This window comes from Limulus polyphemus, unplaced genomic scaffold (assembly GCF_000517525.1).
Source record: "Limulus polyphemus unplaced genomic scaffold, Limulus_polyphemus-2.1.2 Scaffold3157, whole genome shotgun sequence".
Taxonomy (NCBI): domain Eukaryota; kingdom Metazoa; phylum Arthropoda; class Merostomata; order Xiphosura; family Limulidae; genus Limulus; species Limulus polyphemus.
The window spans coordinates 17,350-32,790 of record NW_013668767.1 but is presented as its reverse complement, the minus strand read 5'-3'; the positions used below and the strand labels follow the sequence as shown (position 1 = coordinate 32,790).

At 32.5% G+C, this 15,441-nt stretch overlaps 1 pseudogene; it reads left to right on the top strand.

Annotated features, from left to right (window-relative positions):
- The window catches only part of LOC106468773, a 50,036-nt pseudogene extending 34,628 nt beyond the window's left edge, over window positions 1-15,408 (top strand).
- Window positions 15,409-15,441: the final 33 nt, after the last annotated feature.

Here is a 15,441-nt window from a genome sequence, read left to right as displayed (position 1 = left end):
ACTATCCTTCATGAACTGGTATGTGTGATATTACTATCCTTCATGAACTGGTATGTGTGGTATTACTAACCTTCATTAACTGGTATGTGTGGTATTACGATCCTTCATTAACTGGTATGTGTGGTACTACTATCCTTCATTAACTGGTATGTGTGGTACTACTATCCTTCATTAACTGGTATGTGTGGTACTACTATCCTTCATTAGCTGGTATGTGTGGTATTACTATCCTTCATTAGCTGGTATGTGTGGTATTACTATCCTTCATGAACTGGTATGTGTGGTATTACTATCCTTCATTAACTGGTATGTGTGGTATTTACGAAACCTAAATGAGAATCAACGAAAATGTTAACGTGTTTGGATTTGATAAGACATGTTAAAGACGTTTTGATTCGTGATTTTTAAACACGTACATCGTCCATAATTGTTAGACCTTTATGTTTTTAAAAATGTACATCTTATTCAAAGTGAATGCATAATTAGTTCGGCTGCACTTTTTGATTCAGCTGAAATCTTTAAAAAAAACGTCGATGGTCGAAGAAGTTGGTTAATTGCATTAAAAAAAACAACACAAAACGATAAGCTATGGACAGATATTTTACTAAATGATATTAACATGACAAAAGTTCGAGAAATATATAAATTCGCACTTTGACTATGGACTGTGTTATAATTATTTACGTGTTAAAGTATTTTGATGACATTGAAGGATTTTGTTTATGTTAATGTCAAATATCTGTTGATGTTGCGTCTGAAGAGCAACAAATGTTGAAAATACGAACGCACTTCCTTTCAACGGATGTAAACAAAATGTGAATGTAACAATAGACATTTAATAGACATTTTGTGCAACATATTAAAATCTTATCAAAGTTTTTAAAAGGCCTGACTTTAGGTTTTAGAATAACATTACAAGTTTATTTATTGATAATAGGGTAAAGTTTAGCCCCAACTAAACTACAACAAGAAACGGGTCGCGGGTTCGAATCCCCGTCACACCAGACATGCTCGCCCTTTCAGCCGTGGGGACGTTATAATGTGACGGTAAATCCCACTATTCGTTGGTAAAAGAGTAGCCCAATAGTTGGCGGTGGGTGGTGATGACTAGCTGCTTCCCTCTAGTCTTACACTGCTAAATTAGGGACGGCTAGCGCAGATGTCCTTGTCTGGTTATCACGTGGTTATGAATCGTCTGGTATTAACAATGTGTCAGTTAGTGGAAGTTGTGACATTACTTACACACCTGTGAACTTGATTATACCTCTAGAAGATAGTGATAGTTTATCACAAATAAAGTCATATTTTCGAATTTGATATTAGCACACAATAATAGGTGGCACACAACGATTTAAAAGCACAAGGAAAAGTTTTATTGACGATGGAACATACTACACGTTTCGATAGAATTTTTATTTTACCATCAATAAAACTTTTCATTATGCTTATAAATAGTTGTTTGCCTACCTACTATGATATTAGCATAACGTGCCTTCTTACTCAAGTATATTAATACACATTTATTGATTCGTGTTTTGTGTTATTTTCTCGGATAACAGATCTAGCACGCGTGTGCTTCCCCAAATATTAACCATTGAAGACTACATAACGTTTGGAATCTGTAGTTGATAGTTTAGAAGTATTAAAACTACAGTAAGAACTATTGTTGTCAACGTGTACGTTGAGCGTACCAACGGTCAATGCTTAAACAACAAATACGGCGTTCTCACGTAATTTATTTGTAAATATCATTAAAATTAGGGTATTTTATTCGCTATTGTTTGTAAAGTAAAAACACAATAAATTGCAACAGTTTGTAAGCTTGCGAAAAAAGTACGATGTCATTACTGTATTTATAGAGGGCGTGACTGTTTCATTCTAAGGGGTCATTTGTCAAATGATTTAAGGGGGCGGGGTTTGACCTGGTGTTTGTTGCAGATGGTACAGACTGTTCACTGATACCAGTAGGAGGTGCGAAGCCACGTTCAGTGTTTTATTCAGTTTAAAACTTGGATGTTCAGATAATCAGATTAACATGGTAATTATTTAAATCAGTAAATATGCGTGCCTTTATATCGTTTAACGGGAAAACTAACAGCTAAATCTACAATTCACAGTAACCGGTAAGTAATCACACTCCCAATTTTATCATTACCAAATTTATTAGTTTCGAATTTGAACTGACGAAAATGATGAGCTGAATTTTTGGTTTTCACCACGACTTTTAAAGTTTTTATTAAGGCATATATTGTTTAATAGGAGACGGATTGATTAATTTTATCAGTTTGGTTCGTGTTCCACTAGAATAGCTTAAAAAATGTTTCCCGGTCAATATATGGCGACACTATATCTCTACAAATATGGCGTGATTCTAATGACAAAATATAAAAATGAACGGTTTACCCTCATGTTTAATTTGTGTGTTTATGACATCCCTGGCGTTGGCCACTTTGAGAATGGAATCAATCTCGAACCATGACAGATATAGTAAGTATATCCATATGCTTAATATTCGGTATAGATCAAACTACTGTTCATGGTTTCGTAGCATACTTTTCCCAAATGCCATTATAATGCTCATCCAGCACAAGAAAAGAAGACCCACAAAAGGCTCACTTTTATTGCAGTTCGCTCAGAACGTGCATTGTACTTGTTAGACTTCCCTCGATGTAAAAATAGACAGACGCTGGGACGAACCTAAACTTTGTTAACTCGGTTGGGCAGGGTTATCAGGAGAAACCTAGTTGTTGTTGTTTCTGTTGCTAACGGACTGAAGCTACTCGTGATTTGAGAAGTTAATTTTGAGCCTGATAGTTTCCTGTTTGGCGATTTGTTTTCTAGAAGTTCCAGAGTGACTTCGCTTTCATTATTTCTTGTAATTACAGAATTGTTTTCTTTAGGTCGTGGCCAGTAGCTAGTTTTCAGTATGTTTGAAACCCTACATGATCACGAATTTCGCGGGAATGTAACTTAGGACACGGATAATTATAACTTAAAATTTATTTGGTTTTTAATTCCTTTAAGGACACAGTTTATATATTTTACGGAGTGAAGAAAAAGTAATACCATGCGATGAATCATTATTTTGTTGAGGCTTTCATTTAAATATTTTTGGTTTTTGTTTCGGATGGATTACTTTTAAAACATAAACTCACAAGCAGTGATGAACAATGTAGTAAGTCATATAGATTTCTGATACATATATATATATTACTTTAAAAAAAGGGCTATTTGTATTGATTTGTTTTCTGTATTTCTTGAATTACAAAAAACGTCCATATTTTGAATTACATGTTGTTAGTTCATTACGTGTTCACTAGATGGCGCGATAAGTAGTACTGAAATTCGACAGAAATACAAACTAACATTGTCAAATAATACTTAATTAATTGGAACGAAACATATAACATTCAGTAATTCTGAGTACCTGGAAGTAACTTAAGCCTAAGTTGATATATGAATAAATAGGTAAGTGTACAAGACCGTCACGCATTTATTATATTTTTGCTCATATTCAGTTACTCCTACCTAAATTTCGGGTAGAAAAAAAATGTTAAATCTTATGAGAATTCGGAATATTATATTAATAATGTTTTATTTCTTTCTTTAGGTACGTAGAAGAACATGTCCAGAAAACAGGAGTTGCCATAGAAACTCAAGGTTTCACTATTGTAACAAGTGGCAGAAAACGTGAATCTTTGACTGTAAGTGTATGTCATTTGTAACTAACACTAGTTGTGTAAAACTCTTCAGATCTTACAATTAGCTTATGTTAATAGTGTCAGTAGGTATAAACATATTCATGTAAGTTCCACTACATTCCTATTTTAAACCAAGTGTTTTCTAGTTAACATAAGGTCAGTTTTTAGGTTCAGCTAGCATTTCCTGTTAGCTTTTCAGATTTCACAATTTATGTATGTGTGTATCACAAGAAGGGAAAAACTTCTCCCCTGATCTGTTGCAAGCTGCAGTAGAATTTAAGTAAAATATTTAATTACAAGATAACTTTTTATTTTTAACTTTTGGACAGGGAGTTGCCTATTTGATGGTGTGCCAGATTACAAAAATGAGAATCCATGGGTTGCTCCCTTTTCAGCAAAATATTGCTCTGCACTTTGGAGCATTTGTGGATTATAAGTATAAAAGGCATATTCCACTGTTCATTTAGAGTAGCCCAAGAGTTGATGGTAGGTACTGTTAACTTTCTGCCATTCCTCGAGTTCACCAGTTCAAAGTTATGGATGATTAGTGCATAACCTCGCATTAATATATGAGACAAAAAAAAACTCATGCAGCTTGACCTCTAATTCCTGTAGATGTTCTGAATAGTAAGGAACCACAATATGCTTATATATTAACAGGTAGGCAAACAACGATTTATATACATAAGGAAAAGTTTTATTGATCGTGGAACATACTACATGTTTTGACAGGACATTGATCTGTCTGCTTCAGACCAATGTTCTGTCAAAGCGTTTAGCATGTTTCACCATCAATAAAACTTTTCCTTATGTATACAAGTCGTTGTTTGCTTACCTATCATTATTCCCTGAGTTCATTTTGTAAATAAAGCAACTGACTCTTGTCACCTTGCTGTTGTCTGTTTGATTTTAATTGCAGTTTCTGTGTGCTAACATTACTTATACATCTGTTGTTTTCAAGGGGAATGCAACTTTACACTTGTATCCACACTTCGAACCTCTTCGGAAACTTTCAGGTGAGTAGCTTTTAACTGGAGTTAATCTTCATTTTCATTCTGTGCCTCCTTCAGTTGTGCACTATCGAAATGTTCCTAACATGATGGCCACATACATCTTTTTGTAAAATCTGTTAAATATTGAAAAAGAAAATGTTTCATTTTTCAACTGAGTGTAAAAGAACTATTCATAATATTACAGATACTGTGAACAATTTTCTTGGCCAAACACAAACAAATAACAAGTGATATGTAACACAGTCTGTAAACTCAGTTCAGATATTATCTATAGAAAGTTTTCTTTTATGAGACTTGAACGAAGCCATATTTACACTTGAAAATAGAATAAAAACAGTCAATATCAGCCAAGTATTAGTACAAAATGTAGTAATTAGCATAAGAATCTAAATTTAGTTTATTGCAGTATCTGGTATACGTGGTGAAAAGGCATAGCAACACTGTAAAACTTGTGCTATTTCCACAAAATAGTTTAATAGGTTTTTCAGCTTATCTTAAATAGTTAATACCTTTCTTTTGGGCTAACATTTTTTGTGGCTTATCCATGTAGTCTCTGAAAGAAACTAATTTTTCATTCCAGAGATGACTTATTGCCTATGTATGTTTGTTTTAGGTGTCGAATGTTACAACAGTTGTTTACAGTAAATATCACATTTCATGCCAAGCTCACTTGAATAAGTAAAACAGTTTAAACCATTGACACACAGATTTTTGTACTTTCGAAAGGTTGTATACACGATTTTACATTTTAATACTAGAAATTGAGGAATGTTTTTACTGTTTTATGTAAAACGTCATGTGTAAGTTAAAATAATTTAACTTTGCACATTTATGGAAGTTTGAGTATGACATATATATAACTAATATAAATTTTATCAGTAAAAACAGCAACTCTAATATTAGACTTTTTTTAATACAAAAAAGAAATAAAATCATTTAACTTGAGTGCTTTTTTAAAGGTGGACCTTTTTTCTTCGGGTGGCAAAGGGCTGGGATTATAGAGTTTTATATTTTAGTGTTAAATTGATTTTATGAACTTTCTTGTTTTCCTATCATCATGAGAGGCTTTCTTAATGTCATTTTCCCACATTCTGAGCACTTGGGGAAATGTTGACAATTGGTTCTAATGTAACATACAATCTTTTCCTTTTAACGAGCACTCTTTGCATAATTTTCTAAAGTTGATAGAATAAAAAATGGAGCTTGTACATATTATTGACCTGTTCAACCTTACTGGATATGAAGTAGACAGCTTTATTATATATTACTTGGCTTGTGATGTCTGTTTGGTATTGTATCTTCTCTCAGGTTGCTTGTAGGCCTAGCTGGCAAACTGACTGACACTTTGTTTTGGGTATCTGTGATTTTTTCCGGTACAATTTACAATCAAGTGTTACAAGGCTGTGGCCTTGTAAATGATACTTTATAGGACTATCTGTTAAGTCTGTGAGCTTTCAGTTCAGCTTTTCAGAGAGTAATTATGAAACTCTAGTAACTTCACTGTTTCTGTATCTGGGAGTTATCCATTATATTACACTATTAGCCTTTTGTGAAGTTTGGCTAGTGCCTGGCTCATGATGTATGATAAAAATCATCTGGTATGTATGTACAGAATCTATAAACAGTCCAGTTCAACATCAATATGTTATGAAGTTTGGCTAGTGCCTGGCTCATGATGTATGATAAAAATCATCTGGTATGTATGTACAGAATCTATAAACAGTCCAGTTCAACATCAATATGTTATGAAGTTTGGCTAGTGCCTGGCTCATGATTTATTTCACCTTAGATTATTTTTTGAATTAATGACTTTGCTGATGATGTGTGATATGATATTATTGATAAATCTGTGAACTTTTTTGTTCGTTCATTATTAGATTGGATTTAAGCTGGGCTAATGACTTCAATGTCAGTATGTGACAGGCTTATCAACAGAATTTTTGGCTCTTTCAGTATAGTCCATCATCGGGCTGCTGGCTGGTTTGGCTAGGCGAGCTGCCCAGTGAAGGGCTGTTCTGTTAGGGAAGCCTCAGCAGCAAAGACTTTTAATGTATAAGTTTATACATTAGTGTAACCAGAAAAAAAGATGGAATCTGATTTTACAATTGTTATAAGCAAAGAATGGAAATAATACCATTTTTATCCATGTTGACCAAGCTAACACAAGAGGTGTTTATGACTCAACATCCTTGGTGTTGTGGATAGGTGGCACAGGTGTTTGAGAAACACAGTTTGCACTTATTAGTTCTGATGTAGTGTCTGTTAAGCAAAATTAACATTTGTGTAAATCTTAAGTTATTAATGCCCTGTCATCATAGTGGATTTGTTTGTTAGTTCCATTGAACATATGTGTGACAGATCTGAAGAAATATATTCATAATTCTTTGATAGATTGTTTAAGCAGAGTATTCATGATAAGTACACTAGAATGGACAGCATCTGCCTGTTTTAGAAAACACAAGTGTGGAGGATGACAACATTTCAAACGTCTCAGCTTCAAGACTTTCGAAACATCTTCCTCTGCGTGTGTGTTTCCTGCAACAGGTAGTTACCACCCATTCCATTGTAGTCCTTATTCAAGATTGCATATCCAAAAATAGTCTTGATGAAACCTCAGAAACATGGGGCACATATTTTGGTCTAGTAATTATTTTGCATTGTAATACTAGTCTGAAATGTTAAGTCAGGGATTTGATTTGTGTTTCTATTTGCGACCAGGAGTGTTGGATTATCTGGCAACTGAGGTCTCTACCTCAAAACAGAAGAAGTTCAGTCTTGTGACCTTTGTGGACACTCCAGGTTTGGTGGACGGAGACATGAAATATCCATTTGATGTGGACAAAGCTATTTTATGGTTAGGTAACTGCATTTTTATTGAGTTTACTGAAATGCTATAGCATTTGTTGAACTTTAACAAAATTTAAGAATTGAACTGAAATTTTAACATGATTTTTTTGGCATACAAGTTCAGTATACATAATTATGTAATTTATTTGCAATTAAGTTGCAATTTCAAGCTTTTAAAATACTCTTTCAAATGTTCACAAACAAATGATTGATGTAATGTCAAAATGTTCACAAACAAATGCTTGATGTAATGTCAAAATGTTCACAAACAAATGCTTGATGTAATGTCAAAATGTTCACAAACAAATGATTGATGTAATGTCAAAATGTTCACAAACAAATGCTTGATGTAATGTCAAAATGTTCACAAACAAATGCTTGATGTAATGTCAAAATGTTCACAAACAAATGCTTGATGTAATATCAAAATGTTCAAATTAAAGATTTGTTATTCACATGATAGTTTTGTACCTTTGATAAGTAAAATTCATAGCCTTGCCATGACTAAAACTATTATGTTTATGAACTTTAGAAATGAAAATTTTGTTTTACAGGGGACATGGCTGATTTGATTTTTGTATTTTTTTGATCCTATGGGCCAAGCACTTTGTAAACGTACCTTAAATCTAGTGGAACAACTAAACAGCAAACACAGCGATCGCATCAAGTTTTACCTTAGCAAGGCTGATGATGCGGGTCATGAAAGTGACAGACAGGTGAGCTTATTTTATTTAATAATAATTTACATGACTCAGTTTCAATTATCTAATTTTCTCTTCTCTTTTATTGCTGTGATCCAGCCAATCATGGTTCCTTTTTTTAAAATAATTATGTAGTTGTTGTTTTTTCAAATTCGTATCTTGGATTTAGCAGAAAGCTATATTTTGATTTTAACAGTGCTTGTTTAATTGTTTTTTTAAGTGTGGGTTTCAGCAGGATGAATTGTTCTATATAAAAGTATGATCTGTGTTTTGTGTTGTTTTTGTTTTATGTTGACTGACACTACTGCTCATTGATGTGCGAGTGTGACGATTGGCTGTTACTTGATGTCTGCCCAGATCATATAGATAAAAAAATACATCCAAAAAGAAGGGATAACGTTATTTTAAATTTGATAAAATCACAAGCTTTGTCTAAAATTCTATTAACTAAGGAACTCAAATTTTGCTTATTAATCATATAATGTGGTTCCAAGATGAAGCACACTTTATCCACTGGTGAGTATCGGAAGTAAAGAATGCTCTTGAACAAGTTTAACCAATCATGATTAAGTAAGAAGAGAATGCCCTTGAACACGTTTAACCAATCATGATTAAGTAAGAAGAGAATGCCCTTAAACAAGTTTAACCAATCATGATTAAGTAAGAAGAGAATGCCCTTGAACAAGTTTAACCAATCATGATTAAGTAAGAAGAGAATGCCCTTGAACAAGTTTAACCAATCATGATTAAGTAGGAAGAGAATGCCCTTGAACAAGTTTAACCAATCATGATTAAGTAAGAGAATGCCCTTGACTTCCACGAATCATGATTAAGTGAGGAGAGAATGCCCTTGAACAAGTTTAACCAATCGTGATTAAGTAAGAAGAGAATGCCCTTGACTTCCACGAATCGTGATTAAGTAAGAAGAGAATGCCCTTGAACAAGTTTAACCAATCATGGTTAAGTAAGAAGAGAATTTTCTTTACAAGCCTTTATGCAGATTACTACTAATTTCAATTATAAATATATATTTGTCTGAAAAAGTAATGAATTTTAAATTTACCAAGGGTTTGCACAGGTCATGAAAATCCTGGAAAGTCTTGGAGTTTTGTAAAAAAATTAATGACTACTGGAAATTCTATAAAATTAATGTTTTATTATCAGGAGTTTCTGGAAAATTCTTGAAAGTCTAACCCCATTGTTTCCACATCCTCCCCCCTTTTTATTAAAAATGAGTTATACCATTATAGTTATTCCAATTTTTCAAAAAAATTGTATTTAGAAAATGTGACTCATAATGGGAATATGTGCTGATTTGGAAGCACTAATAAGTAACAGGTTTTGAACTATTGTTAGAATAATGTTGTTAGTGTAAAATATGCTCAACACTCGTGTGGTGGAAATCTGAAATCATAAAAATAGGATAAAAAACATGGACATTTCATAATTAGAGGCTTCAGCTCCAGCCAAAGCATGGTATTTGGAAGAAAGACTGAAGGCTTAATCACTTGTTATTAAACTGAAGTTGGGAAAGGTTTAACTAAACTTAAAGGTTTGTAAATGATGTAGAATTCATTTTGGCTTTGTTCAGTAATGCAAGTTATATAAAATTTCTTTTAAAAGCTTGTTTCATTTTTTTTTTAGTTCAATAAGTTTTTTAGTAGTTCAGGTGTTACTGTTATAACATTTTGTTCAGCTGTTACTGCATTTTTTTTATAAAATGTAATAAAACCTTAGTTATTTAATTTTGGTAGAGTTCATGTTTTGTTGAAATCAGTAAATTTGTCCTCGATAATGACAGTTTGGTCCTGGCAATTTTTCACATATGCCTGTCTATCTGTGTTTTATAATGCATGTTAAAGGCCTAAGAAGCATAACTTTTGTCACACTATTTACAAAATAAAAAGTTAATCCTTATAAGCTGCTAAGTATCAACTTAGAGGTAATGCTTGCAATATTCTTGGATTGTTCGATACGGAATGTCTTCTTAACTTGCCTTAAATGCATATGTTTCATTGTATAACATACGGCTGTTAGGCGCATGAACCCTAGCAGTAATATAATACGTCATTTAATATATCAAACTTTATCTTTCTAGTGGGGTTATAAATAGGGGTGCAATTCAGCCAGTACTCACCGGTACTGAGTACCAGAACTTATTTCTTAAGGCGGTATTAATACCGGGACTTATTTGAGCTGCTATGTCATTTTTTCTTTTTCAAAAACAGGTCCGCTTCACCCAGTTGAGTACATCTACTTTGTTTTTGGAGAATCTCACCACTGGTTATTAATTATATTGTATAATATGTCAGAGAGAACTATTTACAGTTTGTGAAAGAGAGGATGTGAAAGTTTATGGCTCCGTTAACAAATAAGATTGAGTGTTATAAACATTATACTTTCCCCGAGTAATATCTATGTTATAGTGAGTAATATACGTTAAATTGCGTACGTCTCAGAGTAGTGGTGCTCCAGCTAGTAGGCCAATATGTACCCAGTCACTGTGTTCGTGAAGAATCTGATTTTAATGGATTTTCAGAGAGTGATGTTAAGCAGAGCATGTTATAAAAACAAAGTTTAGTTTTGAATACCTTGAAACGCTTTCCATCTAAGTTTTTATATCAGTTACAATACTTGAATAAATCAATGAACCATGTACATGTATTGTTGTCTTCCATTGTTGGAAAATAATAAAAAACATAAAAGTCACAATATTTCTTTTTTTAAATTTCATATTTTAGAAAGAAAGAACTGTTGTGAAACAGCACATGTGAAATGTTTTCATGTAAGCCTGTTGGTAATTCTAATGACGGCTGTGCTATAGCTGTTGTTTATACACAATTTTGTTTGTTTTTGTAACGTTCACTTGTAGAAGGTGGGGTGTATACAGTAGTTTTAATTATCAATAAGTACATCATGCCATACAGAAAAAAGTTAAGCCTTTTCTGTAGATTTAATACTGTCAGTTCTATCTGACTAGAAGATTGCTTTGTTTTAGAAAGCTTAACGTTGTAAAACCAAAATTATCATTACTGTGGTTGATTACATTCACAAGACATTAACTTACATTTAAATAAAAGTAATCTCATTTTGAGACTTGTGTACTAGAGAATAATCGCACTAGTGATCGAAACACCGTACCTGGAGAATAATCTTCCTTACTGTAAAAGCTGTAACTTGTAATACATTAATACTAACTGACATTGTTGTGGTTGGTTGGTATTCATGAGACATTATTGTATGTATGTTTTTAAGCACAAAATTATCTACGTATGTACATAAATAAAACCATTATAGACCGTAATTTTTCATTTTTTCAGTGATTAGGATATTAACCCTTTTTTTCAGTGATTAGATATTAACCCATTTTGTCAGTGATTAGGATATTAACCTTTTTTCAATTATTAGGATATTAACTCCTTTTTTTCAGTGATTAGGATATTAACCTTTTTTTTTCAGTGATTAGGATATTAACCATTTTTTTTCAGTGATTAGGATATTAACCAACATAAATTAATTTTCTTTCTCAGAAAGTAATGATGCAGATAGTTCAGGAGCTGTGTAAAAGACCTGGCTTGAACAAATGTGGGTTTGACATGCCAACTATATACATTCCAAATCCAAATAAGGTAAATAAAATCATTTAAATAGAAGGCATACTTATTTGTAGGCCCTGAGTGAGTGTAGTGTCTTAATTAAAGATTTGTTTTGGCCACAGAGAAACAAAGTGATATGAATGCAATGATAAACCACATGTTAATTAGTACAGTTTGTAAGCTGGATAGAACCTTAAACTCATTTGTAACCTACTTTAAAGAAATTAACTTACTTAATTGTAATGACAACTTTCCAAATGAACTGATGCTGGGCATAGCTTAATAACTAGCTTTCCAGACTGTGGATCTGATAGTTCATGCCCCCCCTTGTAAAATTGTGCTTCGCACTTTGGAGCCATGATTGCTTTATACGAGTGGCACTCAAATCTCACTATTTGAGTAGCCCAAGGTGAGTGATGTTGACTAACTGCCTTCCCTCTAATTCATCAGTTCAGCATTAGGGCCAGCTTTATGCAAGTATCCAAACTAAACTCCTTACAATGAACTCTATTCCACAAGAAGATTTGACACACATTGGGAAGTTTACTCACCAAGACAAATTATGAATATTTTTTAGAAGTGCTTGACATAGGAAAATTTGTTGAAGTTAAATCCGAGGTTAATTAGGTTATATGAAATATTGAAGGATAACTAAAAACAACTTTTCTATTTTACAGTTGTTTTTTTAAACAATTTTTGGCCCAAATTTGTCTTCCTCCCCCCCCCCCCCTTTTTTTCTTCTTAAAATAAGAATGATTAACAGCTAATTTGTTTTATTCTGAAATTAAACTGATCAATACAAAGTGTTATTTGTTTGTTTACATAATTAAGTACTTTTCACAGTTTAATCTATAACGCTTGTTGGCGTACTAACTTCAATAATAAGCTCTGTAATGAATAGAAAGTAAAGTTAAATGCAGTAACCATTGTTGTGTACAGTAATCACGATTGAAGAGCCACCTTTGTTTTCCAATTTATGTTTGTTAATTTTTAATGAAATATTCAGGCTTCAGAATTCCATGAAAACATATCTTTTGTTTTATGTGACTAATACATGCATGAGTGTACAGTTATGTTCGGTGATTTATAGTGTTTGGTTATGGGAAAAAGCTTGTGTTAAGAGCTATTTTGTTTGTTGATACTCCAGGTTGTTCGGTGTGTAAATCAGATAGAGGAGGTGTGTAAGGAAATTGAGAAGACCATAAATCGTACCATACAAAATACACTTAACTCACTGGAGAGAGATTGCGAAAAAATAGCCCAACTCGTTGAGGATCGGATTGCACAGGACAAGTAGGTTCTTTCATTTTTCATCATAGGTTTTGTTTCATATTTCTGAACTTACCTGCTAAATAAAATGCATTCGCTGCTACTAGTAAGTACTGTTACCTAAAATTCTATACATGTTCCTTTTTTGGATAGTAATACCTCTATAAGGCTGTTTGTGTGTATGTGTGTGTATATAATAAGCTAAACTTTTCTCAGTTGAGATAAAAAATGAGCACTGAAACTGACTATTTTTGTTTTTATTTTAAATAATGTAATTATTCTTTAAAAAAAATTTTTAACTACCTTAATGGAGATTGCATGGTGTTCTTTGATCTTGACAGCCAAGCTAAGAACTACAATATTCAAGCCACAGGAAAAGGAGTGCTACTGACTTTTGTTGGAACGTTTTTACCAATACTTCTTTTTATAAACTTTCTGGCTAGCAATACATCTGTGGAACTTCTTCACCAGGTCTTAGGACATGATGGAACAGAAACGTTACATCATTACTTGGTAATGTCAGTTTTTAATGTCTTTTATTGGCTTACACCAGTTCTGTAAACTTTCTAATACCAAATACTGGGAGATTATAGAACAGGACTGTTACATCATTACTTGGTAATGTCAGTTTTTAATGTCTTTTACTGGCTTACACCAGTTCTGTAAACTTTCTAATACCAAATACTGGGAGATTATAGAACAGAAATGTTACATCAGTATTTATCACTTTTATGTTTAACAACAGTTTCACTGACAGCTTAATACCATGTTCTGGGACACAATGCAATTTAAACAGTACACTATTATCTGGTAAAACCAATGTTTATCTCCATACTGGTTTTACATCACCATATTCTAGGTGTGATGCACCAGAAACATTATGTCACTATCTGATAAAACCAATATTTATCTTCATACTGGTTTTACACCACCATATTCTAGGTGTGATGCACCAGAAACATTATGTCACTATCTGATAAAACCAATATTTATCTTCATACTGGTTTTACACCACCATATTCTAGGTGTGATGCACCAGAAACATTATGTCACTACCTGATAAAACCAATATTTATCTTCATACTGGTTTTACACCACCATATTCTAGGTGTGATGCATCAGAAACATTATGTCACTATCTGATAAAACCAATATTTATCTTCATACTGGTTTTACACCACCATATTCTAGGTGTGATGCATCAGAAACATTATGTCACTATCTGATAAAACCAATATTTATCTCCATACTGGAGATATTTTCATGAAAATTAATAGACGTAAAAGACAAAAGATATTTCGTAAAATTGAGGTGCCCATAAAATAACCAAAAATACCATAAAAACAGTTTATAAACCGGTGTTAGGATTTTAGATAACTTTATTGATATTACATATATGTTTATAACTTCTAGAAAAACAATTTGTTCTGTATACATGAATCACTGGATGAGAAATTACTGAACCTTACGTTGTTCACCAATATATTGGGTTGCATAACACCATAGATCATATATAATTATCTATTAAGTCTCTTATTATGGTTATTCAGAGTTCCGTGTCTCCACCATGAATCTTGGAGTGATGCAAAGATGCATTTTTTCCTCAGTTTTTAAATCGTTCCTTTAAACCAACATCCATCTTACTTTACCATGGAGAAGTCATTAGACTAAGTATCGTATATTTATTGTAGTTCATCTTTTCCCAACTGAATATATTTCTGTTTCATGACATTGTTAATGTGTCAGCCAGATGCTATCTTGAGATGTTTGAGTCTTTATTCCTGTGTAATTTGATATTTTGTCATATATATTAGAAACATTTATTTTTTTATATTTTCACAAATTTTTTGGGGGATTTGTTTGTTTTTTTCAATGAAAATAAACATGATTCTTTTCATGTGACAATGTCCAGTAGTTACTACTAGTAATTAATGATAAAATTAGAGAAAAATTACTACCTTTCTTTTTCTTTAGTGGTGTCTCATTTGTAATGTTTGATAGTAAAGAAGGAATTATTTAAACTGTTTCTACTTTATTATCAAAAGTCTCGTGTAGAAGAAATCAAAATATTAACATAAATGTCTACCCTTTTATCGCTAATGTACATAAACTAAATCAAAATATTAACATAAATGTGTACCCTTTTACCGCTAATGTACATAAACTAAACCATAAAAATATTAACATAAATGTGTACCCTTTTATCGCTAATGTACATAAACTAAACCAAAATATTAACATAAATGTGTAACCTTTTATTGCTAATGTACATAAACTAAACCAGCTTTTTTAAAAATATTTTAGTCACCTGTTC